At 43.6% G+C, this 21,322-nt stretch overlaps 1 long non-coding RNA gene and 1 other non-coding gene across 2 annotated transcripts in view; both read left to right on the forward strand.

Annotated features, from left to right (window-relative positions):
• The window catches only part of LOC134340293 (uncharacterized), a 58,982-nt gene extending 42,526 nt beyond the window's left edge, over positions 1-16,456 (forward strand). Inside the window, exon 3 of the long non-coding RNA XR_010016515.1 lies at positions 16,325-16,456. This is a non-coding gene — a long non-coding RNA (uncharacterized LOC134340293). The remainder of the gene's footprint in view (positions 1-16,324) is intronic.
• On the forward strand, positions 8,944-9,015 carry trnac-gca (transfer RNA cysteine (anticodon GCA)). The gene has a single exon. It is a non-coding gene; the product is annotated as a tRNA-Cys (tRNA).
• Positions 16,457-21,322: the final 4,866 nt, after the last annotated feature.

Raw genomic sequence — 21,322 nt, forward strand, 5'->3', positions numbered from 1 at the left:
CACATTACCAGATTCAAGAGCAGCTACTTCCCTTTAACTATTTGGTTCTTGAACCAAACTGCACAACCCTAATCACTTCCTCAATAGAGCAACACTATGATCACTTTGCTCTACAATGGCAAAATTATCTCTAAACATCTCTTAAAAGCAGTGTGATAGAAATGCTGGTCGGCTCACTCTGCTGCCTCACTCCATGCTGACTGCCTCAGAGCCTGAAGGGTGCCCAACTTAGCAGGTCAGGCAGCATCTATGGAGAGAGAAGCAGAGTTACTATTACTGGTCATTGCCTTTCATCAGAACTCCAACTCCTACCACTATTTTCTTTATACACTCTGGTGCATAAAACAATAAACTGAATTGAACCTGCTTTCGCCGAGAAGTGACCACTTTTGCAAACAACGCTGGTAAAACTTTTTTAAGCATGATTTATGCATGCTTAGTGTGTGCTAATTTATCTAATTTTGAGAGGAAAATACTATTATTATAATTATTTTTCTTTATCCATATTGACAGCTAATACAAGGGGGCATAGTTTTAATATATTTGAAGGGAAGTCCAGGTATCTCATATCTCAGAGGTATGCCTCTGCCAGGGGTAGTGGTAGAGGCAGATACATTAGGGGCATTTAAAACCCTAAGACCATGTGACATAAAGAGCAGAATTTGCTATTCATCCCATTGAGCCTGCTCTGTTATTCGATCATGGCTGATTTATTATTCCATTCTCCTGCCTTCTTCCTGTAACCTCTGATGTCCTTACTAATCAAGAACCTATCAATTTCTGCTTTAACTATACCCAGTAACTTGGCCTCCACAGCCATTTGTGATTATGAATTCCACAGATTCACCACCCTCTAGCTAAAGGAATTCCTCCTCACCTCTGTTCTAAAGAGATGTTCTTGTATTCTGAGGCTGTGCCCTCTGGTCCTAGACTACCCCCCAATAGGAATCATCCTCTTCACACTAAGATAGGCACATGGATGATAGGAAAATGGAGGGTTATCTGGGAGGGTGATGAAGGGTCTCGGCCTGAAACATCAACAGTTTTTTCCTTTCCATAGACGCTGCCTGACCTGCTGAGTTCCTCCTGCATTTTACTGTAATACTTTGGATTTCCAGCATCTTGTGTTTATGGTTATGTGGGAGGGAAGGGTTAGGTTGTTCTTAGAGTAGGTTAAAAGGTTGGCACAGTATTGTGGGCTGAAGGGCCTGTATTATGCTTTTCTTCTATTATATATTCTATGTTCTTCTGGATGTTCTATATTCTTTATTTTTTATTACTATTACAGTTGCTTCTTCAGTAAACAGGACAATAAGTATTTACACCTTTTTGCTTCCCTCAACAAGTGCAGTCCCCATTTGCAACATGTGTAACCTATTTCCACCTTTAGTAATTAACAACCCAAAGCACTTGAGCCCACAAACTTGATTCAGCTCCTGAGGATTACATAGTGTAATGGGAATTACTGTTTGCTTTGCTGTTGCCAAATGCTTCCCAAGGACTGATTTGACCAACTGCAGGGTGCTGTTCTGAGCAAATACCCTGCAGGGTGCCAGGATCCAAGTCACACCTCTGTTACATGGCTGCTGTGTCAGAGTGGAATTATCAATATCTTTGAGGAGTCTCAACCAAGGATCACAGTTTCAGAGTAAGGAGTCGGCCATTTAGCACTGAGGCTAGGAGAAATTAGGCGAATCTTCAACCTGAACAAATATTCTAATTCACTCTGGGTGCTCCAGTTTTGGACTCCACTATCCAGGGGAAAAGATTGAGGCTGTTCACTTTTCCTATGCCATTCATGAATTTATAAACTTCAATAAAATAGCCATCATCCTTCTAAGCAAAACAAACAAAATGCTGATGCTGCCTGGCTTGTTGAGTTCCTCCAGCATTTTGTGTGTGTTGCTTGGATTTCCAGCACCTGCAGATTTTCTCTTGTTCATCCTTCTAAGCTTCAGGAGAAGAAGCCCTAGCCTATTCCATCTTTCCTTAGAATTTAAACAGAGATTCATAGATTTCTGGCTCTTAACAGGATCAAGAGATATGGGGGTAGTGCAGGGAAATGGTGCTCAGGTGTCATGAAATTTGTTTTGCAGCAGCAGTATAGTGTGATGCATAAAAATGACTTTCAGTTACCATGAGAAATATTTAAAAAAATAAGTAGTGCAGAAAGAGAGCAAAATATTGTCCTTTCTGAAACCTGACGGCAGGAATGAAGAAGGTTCCTAAAATGCCAAGTGTGTGTCTTCTGGCTCTTGTACCTCCTCCCTGATGTTAGCAATGAGAAAAGGACATGTCCTGCGTGGAGGGCGTCTTTCGTGTTGGATGTCATCTTTTTTAGGCATCACCGATTGAAGATGTACTCGATGGTGGAAAGAAAATGCAAAAACCAGAGGTGCAAAGGGACTTGGGAGTCTTCATGCAGGGCTTCTTAAAGGTTAATTTGCAGGTTGAGTCAGTGGTAAGGAAGGCAACTGCAATATTAGCATTCATTTTGAGAGGGATAGAATATAAAAGCAAGGATGTAATGCTGAGGCTTTATAAGGCATTGGTCAGACCACACTTCGAGTACTGTGAACAGTTTTGGGCCCCTTATCTATGAAAACATATGCTGGCACTGGAGGCAGTCAATCAGAAGTCGTAGTCGTCATAGTCATAGTCATACTTTATTGATCCCGGGGGAAAATGGTTTTCGTTACAGTTGCACCATAAATAATAAATAGTAATAAAACCATAAATAGTTAAATAGTAATATGTAATTTATGCCAGTAAATTATGAAATAAATCCAGGACCAGCCTATCAGCTCAGGGTGTCTGACCCTCCAAGGGAGGAGTTGTAAAGTTTGATGGCCACAGGCAGGAATGACTTCCTATGATGCTCTGTGCTGCATCTCGGAAAATCATGATAATGATTTCAGAAATGAAAGGGTTAACCTATGAAGGAGCGTCTGATGCTCTGAGCCTGTACTCCCTGCCATTTAGAAGAATAAGGGGAGATCTCATTGAAATCTATGGAATATTGAAAGGCCTAGGTAGAGTGGGTGTGGAGAGGATGTTCTCTATAGTGGGTGAGTCTAGGACCAGAGGACATGTAGGGCAACGTAATTGGTGGAAACACACTTAATTCACAACTACCAACATTGAGTTGGGGTTTCACTTTAAGAGGCTGCTCTGATGTGTTGATGTAATTACGTAAAGGGTTTTTACCACGCTTTGAGTTCAGTTTTTTAGAGTTCAGTAAATGTGTTGCTATGTTTTTTTAAAAATATTAAACGTCTCTGATTTTTATTTGTTAAAACCTACATTGGTGACCCTGATGCTCTGGAACGATTCCAGAGTTATTGAACATGTTGGCAAAAGCAGTTGCTTTGAAAATGCTGGAGTTTGGGGAGCACAATGCCATCGCTTGGTTCGTACAAGTGGACACTCAATTCATGCTTCAAGAAATCTCCACTAACAACGCCAAATATTTCAATGTAGTAGCAGCTCTATGATGGCAAGAGTGGTGAGTCTACTAGAACACCTACCTGTACAGATTATATACTGATGGCTGAATATATATATACTGATCTTTTACAGACTTTTGGACTATCGGAGTCTGAGCACGCCAAATAGTTGCTCTCCTTGCCCAGCCTCGCCAATGGTAAGCCTTCAGAGCTAATGGACCAATCTAATGCTGTATCTCCTAGGAAATCACCATCCTTGTTTATTTTTAAAGAACTCTTCATGATGCAAATACTGATCAAGTTCACATAGCCCTCACTAATGCACCCGTGAAAGACTATAGAACTTGCTAAAATGGCTGATAGTCTACACTCAGCCAGGCAGAGGTGCATCATTCCTCCTCCTTTCTCTACCTCAATGAGCCAGGTCAGCAAGGCCCCCAACATAAGGATGCCTGCGGCTGCGAAACAGACAATGTCAGGCCTGTTCTTTTACCATGCTCGCTTTAGTACAAAAACTAGGAAGTACCAACCACCTTGCAACTTCAACAGTGCCAGCACATTGGGATATCAGAGGTCTGTGAAAACTGTGGGTTACAGCTACTAGGGTTGTCTACTGTTCATTAGGGACACCCTTTCAAGGGTGACGTTTCCTGTGTGACCCAGGTGCTCAAGTGAGTGTGCTGCCAGCATCGCCTATTGATGAGAAAACAAAGAGTGACGAGACCTCGCTGGAGGCCGCCAACAGAAGCAGGAACCGGACTTATGGGACAGGACAGGTGATGCTCTGCTTCAGTGGGCAACGTTACACATGGGACTTCGTCCTGGCTAAGGTGACTAGACCTCTGCTCAGTGCAGATTTTCTCGTGCCTCAGGACTGTTAGTCAATCTTAAAAACTGCCAGCTTGTGGATCTCAAGGGCTTTGGGTTGTTACTCTGTTCCCACAGGAAATTCCCCTCAACAACTGCATGCACCACTGCATGGGAGCTTACTCGACTGCTGGGTGAATTTCCAAACCTCACCAAGCCCACATTCTCAAGTATGGTCACAAAACATGGGGTCAAGCACCACATTCCACAAACGGCCCACCAGTCCATGCCCATGCATGTAGACTGGACCCAGAAAATCTGGCACCCACAAAGGCTGAGTTTGCCAGCATAGAAAGTCTTGGCATTTTACACCAGTTGAATGGCCCCTAGGCTTTGCGCCTCCATATAGTCACTAAGTCCAATGATGGTTGCTGCCCATGTGGTGATTACCAACACCTTAACGAGGCCACCACCCCCAATTGTTACCTGGTCCTACATATCCAGGACTTCTCAGCATGCTTAGCCAGAAAGTTAGACTTTTCCAAGTTGATCTAATTAGGGGCAACCATTAGGTGCCTGTGTGCTGGGAGGACATTCCCAGAACAGCTGTGATAACCCCATTTGCCCTTTTTGAGTTTCTGCGCATACTTTTTGGGCTGAAAAATGCAGCACAGAACTTCCAAGACTTAGATTTTCATTTTATTGACCTGGATGACATACTTATCGCCAGTGTATCGAAATCCGAGCATGTATCTCATCTCCGCACACTTTTCAAGAGCTTAAGCCAAGACAGGTTGATGCTAAATGCCAGTTTGTGTTGTCAACCATTGTCTTTCTTGGCCATTTCATCTCCATAGCAGGTGCAAAACCCTTCCCATCAATAGTAGCCGCTATTATGGATTTCCCAACGCCCCGCACTACAAAAAATACAGGAGTTTTTAGGCATGGTGAATTTCCATCGCTTCATTCTGTGAGCTGCTGCACTTATGCTCCCCTGTACAGTGCGGTTAAAGACAATACCCCTAATCAGGTGCTTGACTGGTCAGCGGACATGACCAGGGCATTTGATGATACCAAACAAGCTCTTTCTAACGTGACACTACTGGGTCACCCACCCCCCAACACACCCATAGCCATTACTACTGACGCTTCAGACTATGCTGTGGGTGCTGTTGGTCAGAGGTGTGGGGCAGCTGCTCATTTTCTTCAATCAGCAGCGCCATCCCCCTGCAAAGAAGTACAGCATGTTTGACTGTGAGCTTTTCGGTCTCTATCTGCCTGACTGCCATTTTTGTTTTCTTCTAGAGGGTCGTCATTTCACAGCATTCGTTGATTACAAACCCTTCGTGCACGCAATGGCCAAAATATCAGACCCTTGGCCTCCACGACAGCAACACCACCTGGCCTACATCTCAGCGTTCACATATCAAGGGGGATAATAATTCCGTGGCAGAGTGCCGCTGATGGCCAGCCGCTGAAGCCGTACATGTAGGGGTTGATTATGCCGGCATAGCAGCTGACCAAGCTACTGACCCAGAGGTCCAGGATTACAGTACAACAGTCACAGGCCTGCAGATGGCTGATATTAACTTCAGGGAAGCTGGGGTTTCTCTCCTGTGTGATGTCTCAACTGGTTGCCCTCACCCCATTGTGCCTGCAAACTGGAGGCAGAATGTTTCTGGCACCATATATGGCCTCCTACATCCGGGCTGGAAGGCCTCACAGAAACTGGTTGCACTAAAATTTGTCTGGCATGGCCTCAGAAGGGATGTGTGTGATTGGACTGCAGACTGTGTGGAGTGCCGGGGGCAAAAATTAACTGTCATGTTCAGGTGCCATTGGCATCTTTTGAGGTCCCTGAGCGATGGTTTGACCATGTCAATGTGGACCTCGCTGGTCCTCTTCCCACCATCCCCCCCACCCCACCCTGCAGTTTCATGCACCTTCTTACCATGGTGGACCGTACCACCAGGTGGCCAGAGATCTCCTCCAAGCATCAACGATGGCCACAGACGTGGCTCGGGTGTTCATGAGGATCTGGGTTGCTCAGTTTTGCACCCATCTGATATTTCCTCTGACTGCGGTCCATAATTCATTTCAGACCTCTGGGCACAGAACCTTGGCATTAGGCTGCATCGCACCACGACGTATCACCCACATTCCAATGGCCTATGCAAGTGGTTTCACCACTCCTTAAAGGCTGCTCTGAGGGCTCCCCTGATGAATGAGTGTTGGCCTGATCATCTCCAGTCGGTCCTGTGGGACTCAGCACTGCTCCAGAAGAGGACCTGCAGTCGTCTGTGGCTGAGTTGGTATACCGGCAGCCATTACAAGTACTGGATGATTTCATTCCTAATGCCACAATCTTCAATAGGAAAGGGTAGCAGGTTTACTTTCATTGAACATAGAATATTTGGAGGAACTCAACAGGTCAGGCAACATCTATGGAGGGGAAGTAAACAGTCAGAATTTCAGGCTGAGACCCCTCATCAGGAAGGGATCAGAAGCCAGAATTAGAAGATGAGGGGATGGGAAGGAGTACAATCTGGCAGGTGATAGGTGTGACCAGGTGAGGGGGGAAGGTGGGTGAATGGGAGAGGGGGGATGAAGTGAGCAGTGATAGGTGGACGAGGTAAAGAGCTGAAGAAGAAAGAATCCAATGGGAGATGAGATTGAGCCATGGAACAAAGGATTCTGTCCCTTCCTTTCCAGTTCTGATGAAAGGTCTCAGCCCAAAATGCTGACTGTTTTCTTCCCCTCCATACAAGTTTGCTGAGTTCCTCCAAGTGTTCTATGTTCAATGAAAGTAAACCTGCTACCCTTTCCTGGTCTGTCCTGTAAAGAACATCAGATCCAATATTCCCTTTCAATTATTCTATCTCCTGCCACCTTCTTTGCAACTTGGTGTTACCTTCCTTTGTTAATCTCTCTTTCCTAGTTCTAGAGGCCAGAGCAGAAAAGGGTAGCACGTTCACTTTCATTGAACATAGAACATTACAGTACAATACAGGCTCTTTGGCCCACGATGTTGTGCTGACCTTTTAAACTACTGTAAGATCAATCTAACCCTTTCCTCCTAGACATCCTTCTATTTTACTGTCATTGATGCCCCTATCTAAGAGTCTCTTTAATGTCCCTAATGTATCTGCCTCTACCATCACCCCAGCAGGATGTTCCATGTACCCACCACTCTCTATGTAAAAAACTTACCTCTGACATCCGCTAAACTTCCCTCAAATCACCTTAAAATTACAGCCCCTCATATTATCCATTTCTGCTTTGGAAAAATGTTTCTGGCTATCCATCTGGCTATGCCTCTCACCTCTATTCTCCTTCGCTCCAAAGAGAAAAAGCCCTGTCTTGCTCAACCTATCTTCATAAGACATGCTTTCTAATCCAGGCAGCATCCAGATAAATAGTTGCACCCTCTCCAAAACTTCTGCATTCTTCCTATAACTTTTCCCCACATCCCTAAACCCTCACCAGACCCTTCTATCCCCAAAACCAGCCCCGAAAACCTAAAAACAGCTAAAAAATAACTAAGCTACGACTTTGATGGAGCCCCCAGCTTGCACCATCTTGACTGGAAGATGGATCAATGTAATTTCCTAAAGAATATTGGATATTTGCAATAATCTAAAGACATTGTACTTTTAATTCCACATCCCATTCCCATTCTGATATGTCTATCCACGGCCTCCTCTACTGTAAAGATGAAGCCACACTCAGGTTGGAGGAACAACACCTTATATTCCATCTGGGTAGCCTCCAACCTGATGGCATGAACATTGACTTCTCTAACTTCCGCTAATGCCCCACCTCCCCCTCGTACCCTATCCGTTATTTATTTATATACGCACATTCTTTCTCTCACTCTCCTTTTTCTCCTTCTGTCCCTCTGACTGACCCCTTGCCCATCCTCTGGGTTTCCCACCCCCAACCCCTTTTTCTTCTCACTGGGCCTCCTGTCCCATGGTCCTCTCATATCCCTTTTGCCAATCACCTGTCCAGCTCTTGGCTCCATCCCTCCCCCTCCTGTCTTCTCCTATCATTTTGGATCTCCCCCTGCCCCCCCACTTTCAAATCTCTTACTAGCTCTTCCTTCAGTTAGTCCTGACGAAGGGTCTCCGCCTGAAACATCGACTGTACCTCTTCCTAGAGATGCTGCCTGGCCTGCTGCGTTCACCAGCAACTTTGATGTGTGTTGCTTGAATTTCCAGCACCTGCAGAATTCCTCATGTTTAAAATGACTAAGGTTTGTTTTCTTTTTTTTAAAAATGATAGATTTATTTAAGTTACATTAATTTCAATTCCCCATTTGCCACAGTGGTAAAATGAATTTTTCCTACAATTAGTGCTTACATTAAATTGCTATTTTTGATGATACGAACTGAAGTGAGAAAATTGGATACTTGTATCATCTAACACATTAATGGGACAATCTGACCTGCAGCCAAATACTTCACCACTAAGCTACCTGTAAGGATCTGTATTTGGATAATTAGGCTGCTGGAACATTTGTTTTATTATCAAAAAGGGTGCCTACTCCTTCGAGAACGTCTCAGGTATTCTAGTGAAGATGAGTTTTAAGACCCAGTATACCTGAGTCAATTGTTTCCATGAACCTAGTCTGTTCTTGATTATTGCAGCATTTTCCATTCTGGAAATGTAGCCCCCATTATTGTCAGTAGGGGGTATAGCTCAGTGGTAGAGCATTTGACTGCAGATCAAGAGGTCCCTGGTTCAAATCCAGGTGCCCCCTTTCTAGTTTCTTGCATCAGTTCTTCACTCAGTAACCTAGAGTTATTTTAGCATGGGTGGAGGCCATCCCTTTTGTTCATTTAAAAATGCAAACACAAGGAAATCTGCAGATGCTGGAATTTCAAGCAACACACATAAAAGTTGCTGGTGAACGCAGCAGGCCAGGCAGCATCTCTAGGAAGAGGTACAGTCGAAGTTTCAGGCCGAGGCCCTTCGTCAGGACTAACTGAAAGAAGAGTTAGTAAGAGATTTGAAAGTGGGAGGGGGAGGGGGAGATTCAAAATGATAGGAGAAGACAGGAGGGGGAGGGATGGAGCCAAGAGCTGGACAGGTGATAGGCAAAAGGGATGTGAGAGGATCATGGGACAGGAGGCCCAGGGAGAAGGAAAGGGGGGAGGGGTGAAGCCCAGAGGATGGGCATGGAGCATAGTGAGAGGAACAGAGGAAGAAAAAGGAGAGAGAGAAAAAGAATATATATATAAATAAATAATGGATGGGGTACGAGGGGGAGGAGGGGCATGTATAAATAATGGCCTGTAAACACTGCCAGAGCTGATATGCATCTGATTCCATCTCTAACTTCAATTGGAAATTTTTTTTGCTCTTAAGATAGCTTTCCATAGGTCATACCTGGACTTCTTGTACAGTGCTGGATTACCAGTCTTGAATGCCATAGATCTAGCCCTCAGCAGGCTCCAAATCTCCTGGTTCATCCATCACTTTTGATTTGGGTTTGTTCTCAAAGGCACATATTCATCCACACACAGCCTGATGAAGTCAGTGATAATTGTGGCCTATTCATCCAGACTCAAAGATAAATCCCTGAATATTTTCCAGTACACTGTCAAAGCAGTCCTGTAAGCACTTCAATGCCTTCCTTGACCATACCTCCTTATACTCACCACTGATGCTGTGGTCTTTAGTCTCTGCCCATACACCAGGAGTAGAAGTACAGTCAGGTAATCGGACTTTCCAAAGTGTGGCCGTGGGATGGCATGGTAAGCGTTCTTGTTGGTTACATAACTATGGGCACAGGTTCCACAGGTGATATGTTTGTGGTAGTTATTCAGAGACTACTTCAAGCTGGCCTGGTTGAAATCTCTCGCAATGATAGGGAAAGTATCTTGGTGTGCAGTTTCATAGAAACATAGAAACATAGAAAATAGGTGCAGGAGTAGGCCATTCGGCCCTTCGAGCCTGCACCGCCATTCAGTATGATCATGGCTGATCATCCAATTCAGAACCCTGTACCAGCCTTTCCTCCATACCCCCTGATCCCCATAGCCACAAGGGCCATATCTAACTCCCTCTTAAATATAGCCAATGAACTGGCCTCAACTGTTTCCTGTGGCAGAGAATTCCACAGATTCACCACTCTCTGTGTGAAGAAGTTTTTCCTAATCTCGGTCCTAAAAGGCTTCCCCTCTATCCTCAAACTGTGGCCCCTCGTTCTGGACTTGCCCAACATTGGGAACAATCTTCCTGCATCTAGCCTGTCCAATCCCTTTAGGATCTTATACGTTTCAATCAGATACCCCCTCAATCTTCTAAATTCCAACGAGTACAAGCCCAGTTCATCCAGTCTTTCTTCATATCAAAGTCCTGCCATCCCAGGAATCAATCTGGTGAACCTTCTTTGTACTCCCTCTATGGCAAGGATGTCTTTCCTCAGATTAGGGGACTAAAACTGCACACAATACTCCAGGTGTGGTCTCACCAAGGCCTTGTACAACTGCAGTAGTACCTCCCTGCTCCTGTACTTGAATCCTCTCGCTATAAATGCCAGCATACCATTCGCCTTTTTCACCGCCTGCTGTACCTGCATGCCCACTTTAAATGACTGATGTATAATGACACCCAGGTCTCGTTGCACCTCCCCTTTTCCTAATCAGCCACCATTCAGATATTAATCTGTTTTCCTATTTTTGCCACCAAAGTGGATAACTTCACATTTATCCACATTAAATTGCATCTGCCATGAATTTGCCCACTCACCCAACCTATCCAAGTCACCCTGCATCCTCTTAGCATCCTCCTCACAGCTAACACTGCCACCCAGCTTCGTGTCATCCGCAAACTTGGAGATGCTGCATTTAATTCCCTCATCCAAGTCATTAATATATATTGTAAACAACTGGGGTCCCAGCACTGAGCCTTGCGGTACCCCACTAGTCACTGCCTGCCATTCTGAAAAGGTCCCGTTTATTCCCACTCTTTGCTTCCTGTCTGTTAACCAATTCTCCACCCACACCAATACCTTACCCCCAATACCGTGTGCTTTAAGTTTGCACACTAATCTCCTGTGTGGGACCTTGTCAAAAGCCTTTTGAAAATCCAAATATATCACATCCACTGGTTCTCCCCTATCCACTCTACTAGTTACATCCTCAAAAAATTCTATGAGATTCGTCAGACATGATTTTCCTTTCACAAGTCCATGCTGACTTTGTCCGATCATTTCACCGCTTTCCAAATGTGCTGTTATCACATCCTTGATAACTGACTCCAGCAGTTTCCCCACCACCGACGTTAGGCTAACCGGTCTATAATTCCCCGGTTTCTCTCTCCCTCCTTTTTTAAAAAGGGGAGTTACATTAGCCACCCTCCAATCCTCAGGAACTAGTCCAGAATCTAACGAGTTTTGAAAAATTATCACTAATGCATCCACTATTTCTTGGGCTACTTCCTTAAGCACTCTAGGATGCAGACCATGGGGATTTATCTGCCTTCAATCCCTTCAATTTACCTAACACCACTTCCCTACTAACATGTATTTCGCTCAGTTCCTCCATCCCACTGGACCCTCTGTCCCCTACTATTTCTGGAAGATTATTTATGTCCTCCTTAGTGAAGACAGAACCAAAGTAATTATTCAATTGGTCTGCCATGTCCTTGCTCCCCATAATCAATTCACCTGTTTCTGTCTGTAGGGGACCTACATTTGTCTTTACCAGTCTTTTCCTTTTTACATATCTATAAAAGCTTTTACAGTCAGTTTTTATGTTCCCTGCCAGTTTTCTCTCATAATCTTTTTTCCCCTTCCTAATTAAGCCCTTTGTCCACCTTTGCTGAATTCTGAATTTCTCCCAGTCCTCAGGTGAGCCACTTTCTCTGGCTAATTTGTATGCTTCTTCTTTGGAATTGATACTATCCCTAATTTCTCTTGTCAGCCACGGGTGCACTACCTTCCTTGATTTATTCTTTTGCCAAACTGGGATGAACAATTGTAGTTCATCCATGCAACCTTTAAATGCTTGCCATTGCATATCCACCGTCAATCCTTTAAGTGTCATTTGCCAGTCTATCTTAGCTAATTCACGTCTCATACCTTCAAAGTTACCCCTCTTTAAGTTCAGAACCTTTGTTTCTGAATTAACTATGTCACTCTCCATCTTAATGAAGAATTCCACCATATTATGGTCACCCTTACCCAAGGGGCCTCTCACGACAAGATTGCTAATTAACCCTTCCTCATTGCTCAAAACTCAGTCCAGAATAGCCTGCTCTCTAGTTGGTTCCTCGACATGTTGGTTCAAAAAACCATCCCGCATACATTCCAAGAAATCCTCTTCCTCAGCACCTTTACCAATTTAGTTCACCCAATCTACATGTAGATTGAAGTCACCCATTATAACTGCTGTTCCTTTATTGCACACATTTCTAATTTCCTGTTTAATACCATCTCCGACCTCACTACTACTGTTAGGTGGCCTGTACACAACTCCCACCAGCGTTTTCTGCCCCTTAGTGTTACGCAGCTCTACCCATATCGATTCCACATCTTCCCGGCTTATGTCCTTCCTTTCTATTGCGTTAATCTCTCCTTTAACCAGCAACGCCACCCCACCTCCCCTTCCTTCATGTCTGTACTTCCTGAATATTGAATATCCCTGAACGTTGAGCTCCCACCCTGGAGCCATGTCTCTGTGATCCCAACTATATCATAATCTTTAATAACAATCTGCACTTTCAATTCATCCACCTTATTACGAATGCTCCTTGCATTGACACATAAAGCCTTCAGGCGCTCTTTTACAACTCTCTTAGCCCTTATACAATTACGTTGAAAAGTGGCCCTTTTTAATGCTTGCTGCTGATTACATTGCTTAGCACCTCCAGAGCTTGCTTGACATTGGTCTGGGGTGGAATGTGCTCTGCTATGAGGATAATAGTTATTGGGTCAATATACAACCTAGCCCCAAAAAAATGTTTTATGATCATTTATTGTACTATTCGATGTGGAGAACAACGTATCAAAAGTTGGATAATTTTGACAGATGAGAAAGTCTCCAAAAATGACATCAAAAACCAAGATGGCCACCAGCAGAAAAGCATCAAAAATCTGACTGATAGCCATCAAATTGCAAGTTTTTTGAACCTGATGTTTTAATGAATGCTCTTTTCACCAATGTTTTTCAAATAACAGTAGTTCCTGGAATGAAAGTTGCATTTGTACTGACGTCATGATGTCATCAGTGACGTAATCAAGGGACAACTCTGGTGTTAAGTACTGACGTCATGACACATAGTATGCTACCTTATGGCTTCTCAGATGCAGTCTTGTTCATCATCCTTTTCTATCACTGGCTCATTTGTCATATTGTCACAGTTGCCATCTTAGCAATGCCCACATGCTCTGGTGCATTCCAGCCCATGCTTTCTGCAGGTACACTTTAGCATATTGCACCCTCCCAAACAGTTGCAGTGAATCATCTGAATAAGTACCTCTGGAGCAGGTCTTTTGTCTGTCATCACTGGAACGAGTTTTTCCCCTTCTACCCTCCATCCCCGCTCAGACGGCTCCGTTTCATCACTACAGCCCATCCACTCCATAACCTGGTAGTAAGTCCGCAGGGATTGAAATTTACAGGCCGAGGTGGTTGGTAGCAATCTTTCAGGCGTGATGAAAGTCTTAATTCTCGCAACTTTCTTGCAGAGCATATTGTATCTGATAGATGTCAAGGAGTCGTTCTGATTTCCATTGAACAATGCCACCATTGCCCTACAGCAATGAGTTTCCACAGCATCCTGACTTTGCTTTGGTGAGCAGAACGCTTTCGAACAGTCTCTGATTCCCTTTTCTTTCTTGATGATTCTTTGGAACCCTGACCTCTTTCCGATCCCAAATACTCTGGACATTGAGTTGCATCCGGTAAAGGCATGGAGAAACAATAGATCATTACAGGCTGCTTCTCCGAGTATCTGCTTAAGGACCTTGATATTACAGGCATTTGATTTTGCCTTGTCCAAGCAGAAATAGAGTTTAGTGCAGTTTGTTACCACTACATGGTAGAGTAAGAGTACGAGGAGATCTGTGTCTTCTCCAACGAGGGTGGTAGATTTGAAAGCAGACATTGTGACGGCTGCTTTTGCGATCTCAGTGTCAGCATCTCCTTCAGCTTGAATCACTTTGCAGCTTCTCTGTCACAAATGTTCCATGATGAGCTGGATAATTAACTGCTTGTTTGCCTCATTCGACAAGAAGTTCTCCTTTTTTCCAACAAACGTTGTCGCCCCTGTAATGTTCACCTTGTTCGCATTCAAATTTCTACTTCGATGCTGATGAGTACAGTCCTTTATGCTTGGCCCAAACCCATAACCATCAAACACTGCAGTGGCTCTGGCACAGTGTTTGACAGTGAATGAAGTGTAGTCATCTGCACTTGAACTGTAGCTGTACCTCTCCATCCATTTTAAGTGGTGCATAAGTGATCCCCCATCTAGAGCATAGTGATCTGTCACTGGGACCGTCTGTGTGACAGCATTGTCCGATTTGGAGGTGACGTAGTTCTTTGTCACTCCTGCCAATTGTGGCTTATCCAGCTGGCGCAAGATGGTCTTTGCTTCAAACAAAGACCTCGGATATGAACAGAGTTCATAGTTCATCACTTCGTCTAGCCAGAGATCACCTGTCTGTGACACAACTAGGAACCTCTGAAATAACAATGCTGGATCTATGGTACAGTCTTCAGCAACTTTGACTATCCTGCTGGATGCTAGTGTCTTGACTTTCAAACTCCTTTTGTGCGAGTACGAGAAAACAGAGTGTCCATCCATCTTCCTAACTATGTCATTTCCTATTGTGAACAGGTCATGTACATTGACATTCTCATTTGCATAAACCCCTGTGATGATGTTGCGCGATGATTAATCATCCGAAAATGGCGTGAAACAGTCAAGTTTTGCTGCGACTTTTTCAAGGTCAGCCTCATCTCTACTCACTCTGGACGTGAACAACTCCTTATCGCGGTCAGTTCTTGCATGGCAAGGTTGTAAGAGGATGACATAGTTCAAACTTCTCTCTGGTGCTCTGATATCCCACTTCCTCACGTTAGGCCCCCTTGGCTTTTTAGTGAGCGCATTAGTGTCTGTTCTATCACAAGATCAGAGCCAAGGCCAGCCCAGTATTGGCTGCTGCGTCTGATTACATGGAACCCAGACTGGAACTTCTGATGAACCTCAGGGTTGTCATCCTCCAATGCATGCATCTTCTGGAGACAGAGACGAGCCGACTTCAGATAATTCAGATGGTCAACGGCCGCGAATATCGACAAGCAAGCTGAGATGGCACTGAGATGCATCTCCCAATGACCCCATTCGATCAACAGTGACAAGTACCCTAGCAATCCCTACCATGTGCTGGTTTTGGAGGTCCCTGCCAGTTCATCCTTTTTGAGACGTCATGAAATAATAGTTCATAGTTCTGACGAGAAAACACACCCTGTGGGTATTCACATTCACATTTTATACCACAATTATGGCACTACCATTGTTAGAAACAGTGAAATATAGCAAAATAAGACAGGTATAGGTCCGATTCTTTTCATTGGCAGCCATTTTTTTAATGTCATATTTTTTTACTTTACCGTGCTCCGTTTCTGTCGAACTTTTGATAAGTTGTTCAGTACGTCTGAAAGTACAAGAAATGACCATAAAACATTTTTTTTGCAATTTTTTTGGGGTAGGAGTATTTTGGCACTATACTGACAGCATTATAGTGAAAAACTCCCTTGGCAGGTAAAATGGATGACATTTGATCGCTAAATGTTCTGGGTTGGGTGATCAGGACTGAGACAGAATTGCCACGGTTGTAAACCATGATGAGTTAATTGTAAAGTATATTCCACCTCCTCTGCTTTTAAAAGACTGAGCTGTTCTGCCTTTGCAGAAACTGGTGATGCTATTGAGCTACAGCACTGTGACCAAAATGGTGGGTGTGAGCCACGTTTCCTAAAGCAGAGTACATAGCAGTCCGTTATGTCCCTCTGGTACAACAATCTAGCTCTGAGGTCTTCAATTTTATTTTCCAGAGACTGTACATCCACCAGCAGAAAAGTCAGGAGTGGAAGTCAAAAGCCTTTGCATTTCAATTGAACAAAGGGGAACTACACTCTCGACCCAAGTCAGCCGTCAGAGGTTCATCGATTTTGCACAGCGCTAAGCAGTATTGCACCCATATTGTACTGTCTCAGTACTTTTATATTTGTGTGCTGTAGCACTTACTTGTTATTCGCAGTTATTTTGTAAATAACACTATTCTTTGCATTTCTGGTCAGATGCTAACTGCATTTCATTGGCTTTGTATCTGTACTCGGCACAAAGACAATAAAGTTGAATCTAATCTAATCTAATGTTGCTAGATTCTTAAAATGTCTTTAAGTGATGCTGCTTACTGAAGTACCCATGGCTGTGATTGTGGATTTCAGCTGTAGTAGTACCATGATGTTGGCTGGAATAAAAAACATCTCATGTAAGGAATGGTCGAGTAAGCTAGGACTTTCCTCTTTGGAGTGATGGAGGATGAAAGGTGACTTGTTAGAGGTGTATAAGAGAATGGAGAAACAGTGACTTTTTCCCATGGTGGTAATAGCTAATACAAGAAGGCATACTTTTAAGATGATTGAAGAAAAGTATCGGGGGATATATCAGAGGTAGGTTTTTACATGGAGAGTGGTAAGTGCGTGGAATGCATTGCCAGGGTGGTGGTAGATGCAGATACATCAAGGCCATTTAAGAGTCTCTGAATGGATGAAAGAAAACTGGAGGGCTGTGTCGGAAGGAGTTTCTGAAATGAGCTTCCAGAGGAAGTGGCTGAAGCATATACAATAATAACTTTTAAAAGAAGAAATCTGGACTGCCAGCAGGACACCTCTGCCTCTGACGCTGGTACTACCAAGACCTTATGGGCTCCCAAAGATGCACAAGGAGGGTTTCCCCCCCCCAGGCTATTGTCAGTAGGTTAGATTCTACAACTTACTACCTTGCTAAGCATTTAATGACCATGCCATCTCCCTTTGTTGGGGGCTGTGAGCATCGCATCACAAATTTGACCAACTTCATAAAAAACAAAAACCACCATCCAGCTGACCCCGGAGGACATAATGGTCAATTTAAATGTAGTGTCTCTGTTCACGAGGGTTCCCATTAAGGACAGCCTGGTCCTCCTGTGGTCAAGTTTGATAAGGGTACCATTGATCTTTTTAAACACACCCTTACATCAATGTACTTCCTCTATAAGGGGAACTACTATGAATAAATGGACGGAGTAGCCATAGGATCACCTTTGTCGCCGGCTATTGCTAAGTTCTACATGGAGGACTTTGAGGAGAGGGTTCTGAATTCATCGCCCTTGCACCCCAAATGCTTCTTCAGCTACATCGATGACACCTTCATAGTGTGGCCTCATGGACTCCTTGCACTCCAACAGTTCTACGACCATCTAAACAGCATACATCGAAGCATTCAATTTATGATGGAGATAGAGAAGAACAGTTATCTCCTGTTCCTGGACATTTTAATATGACTGAAACCAGATGGTATCCTCGGACATGGCATCTATCGGAAACCCACTCACTCGGACTCATACCTCAACAATAACAGCCACCATCGGTTGATATTGTGTACTTTGATCTTCAGAAGGCCTTTGACAAGGTGCCTCACGTGAGGCTGCTTAACAAGCTACAGGCCCATAGTATTACAGGAAAGATTTTAATATGGATAAAGCAGTGGCTGATTGGCAGGAGGCAAAGAGTGGGAATAAAGGGAGCCTTTTCTGAATGGTTGCTGGTGTCTAGTGGTGTTCTATAGGAGTCTGTGTTGGGACTAATACTTTTTATGTTATATGTCAGTGATTTGGATGATGGAATTGATGGCTTTGTTGCAAAGTTTGCAGATGATATGAAGATAGGTGGAGGGGCAGGTAGCTTTGAAGAAGTAGAGAGGCTACAGAAGGATAAATAGATTAAGAGAATGAGCGAAGAAGTGGTAGATGGAATAAGGTGTCGGGAAGTGTATAGTCATGCACTTTGATAAAAGAAATGAAAGGGTTGAATATTTTCTAAATGGAGAGAAAATACAAAAAACTGAGATGCAAAGGGAGTTTGGAGTCCTTGTACAGGATTCCCTAAAGGTTAATTTGCAGGTTGAGTCTGTGGTGAGGAAGGCAAATGCAATGTTAGCATTCATTTCAAGAGGATGCGTATATAAAAGCAAGGATGTAATGTTGAAACTTTATAAGGCCTCAGTTAGAATACTGTGAGAAGTTTTGGGCCCCTTATCTTAGAAAGGATGTGCTGAAACTGGGTTCAAAGGAGGTTCACAAAAATGATTCCAAGATTGAATGGCTTGTCATATGAAGAGCATTTGATGGCTCTGGGCCTGTATTCACTAGAATTCAGAAGGGCATCCTTTTAGGATAGAGATAAGGAGGAATTTCTTTAGCCAGAGAGTGGAGAATCTGTGGAATTTGTTACCACAGGCAGCTCTGGAGGCCAAGTCTTTATGTATATTTAAGGTAGATGTTGATAGATTCTTGATTGGTCAGGGCATGAAGGGATACGTGGAGAAGTCAGGAGACTGGAGCTGAGAGGAAAATTGGATGAACCATGATGAAATGGCGGAGCAAACTCAATGGCCTAATGCTCCTATATCTTATGGTCTTGTCATGCCTCCAAACGTAGAGCACTTCTTTCTAGTTTGATTAACCATGCAAAAACCATTTTGGACCTGGAGAATCCCCCCAAGGAAATAAGACAATTGCTCACGATGTAGGAAATCAACTTGGCTCTTAAAAGGGCCGATGGAAGAACCAGGAAACCTAACAACGAGAAGGAGCCTATCATTATTGTCTGTCTTCCCTATAATTCCATGGTTTCTGGAAGGATCGCCGGGAACCTGAAGAAATTCCGGATTTATGCCATCCACAAACCCATAAGGAAGCTCAAGTCACAGCTTATGCAGGTCAAAGATGGCCTGGGACTCAGGTCAGCTGGTGCTTACAGGATTCCCCATGAATGTGGAGCAGCGTATATCAGTGGAAACCCGCATCAAGGAGCCCAGGAAGTGTATCTGTTTGGGTTACCCAGAGAAATCGGCAATAGCAGAACATTGTATACGCAATGGCCATAAGATTGACTTTGACGGCACAAAACTACTGTGCCACACCAGTGGCTTTTAAGACCGCTTGGTAAAGGAAGCCATTGAAATAAAACTAGTGGAAAAGAATTTTAACAAAGAAGAAGGTTTCGCTCTAAGTAAAAACTAGAGTTCGATTGTAAACAAGGTGGGAGAGCGGAAACCTGATTGGATGAGGCCTAACCAAGCAGGTGGGATAGACTGCAGGGGTATAAATACCACTATACTAGATATGCGCAGGCATCATCCCTGATGAAGATGGCATGGCAGACTTTGTCATCGAAACATCAGTTATAATCTATATGTGTACCCGGCTGGATGCATGGCTAAGAAGGATTTAGAGTGATATGGGCCAAAGGTGGACAAATAGGACTAGCTTTAATGGGAATTGTGTTTGGTATGGACTAGTCGTGCTGAAGGGCTTGTTTCCATGCTGCAGATCTCTATGATCCTATGACATAAATTATGTGAGAAAATGGAAAATAAAGTGCCATGCAGTCCCACCACCAGAGAGATCTGACAGGATATTGTTATTGATTTACTATTGTCACAGTGAAAAGCTTGTCTTGGCTATTGTTCATACTGATCAAATCATTACACAATGACAATACAGAATAAATTGTAAAAGCTACTGAAAAGTCTAGTGCATGCAAGTAAATGAATAGGTACAAGATCATATTGAGGTAGATAGTGAGACCAAGAGTCCATCTCATCTTACAAGAGGTCCATTTAAGAGTCTAACAACAGTAGCATAGAAGCTGTCCTTGAGCCTGTTGGTACACGCTTTCAGGTTTTTGTATCGTCTATCCAATGGGAGAGGGAAGAAGAGAAAATGTCTGGGGTATTGGACTGAGAGGGCTTTGCATCATTCATTCTGACTAGAAAGGTGGCAGCTCAATCAATGAGACACCCTGCTAGTACTGAACTTGAACCAGAACAGAACGGAACACTGGCTTTTGTACACAAACCTCTAACTCAGTGCAAAGTTTTCTACAAACAGAGGAAATGCAGACGCACAGTGCAAGACTTTGGCCTTTTCTACGTTCTGCAACTAATTTACACAAATGACTCTCCTTGAGAACCACCCCGATTCTGTCAACATAATTAGTTTGGTTTATGACAAATATTAGCCATGACAGGAACTAAACACTGGATTCAGCTGTTCACCTGGAACATGTTTGTCAGATGACACTGTCGATTTCTTTTGAATGCACTGAAGGTCATTGCACAGAAACAGGTGGTTCGGCCCACCATAATCATGCCAACTATTAGGCACCCTTCCATATTAACCCCAGATTCCAGTACTTGGCCTTCAGCCATTTACAGGATATGTGTCTCGATCTGAATTATCTCTTACATCACATGTGAAGTTAGAGGCTAGTTGATTAAGGAGGGACTTAAAGTAACTTGCCAGCTTTTAGGATGTAAATCTGGTTTTAATGTGATGTTATCTAATATTATAGTCACTTGTCACATATGACCAACTAAGGGTCCAGAATATTTCTGCTTGGTTAAAAAAAATGAGTACAGGAGTTGGGATGTTATATTAAAGTTGCATAAGACAGTGGCGAGGACTAATTTGGAGTATTGTGTGCTATTCTGGTCTCCTACCTACAGGAAAGATATCAATAAAATTGAAAGAGTATACAGAAAATTTACAAGGATGCTGCCGGAACTTGCAGACCAGGGAACGGTTGAATATGTTAGGGCTTTATTCTCTGGCGCGTAGGAGAGAGAGGGGAGATTTGATAGAGGCATGCAAAATTATAAAGGGGTATAGATAGGGTTACTTCAGGCTTTTTCCTCTGAGGTTGGAGGAGGCTACAACTACAGGTCGTGGGTTAAGGGTGAAAGGTGAAATGTTTAAGGGAACATGAGGAGAAGCTTCTTCACTC

The sequence above is a fragment of the Mobula hypostoma genome, chromosome X1 (assembly GCF_963921235.1).
Source record: "Mobula hypostoma chromosome X1, sMobHyp1.1, whole genome shotgun sequence".
Lineage (NCBI taxonomy): Eukaryota > Metazoa > Chordata > Chondrichthyes > Myliobatiformes > Myliobatidae > Mobula > Mobula hypostoma.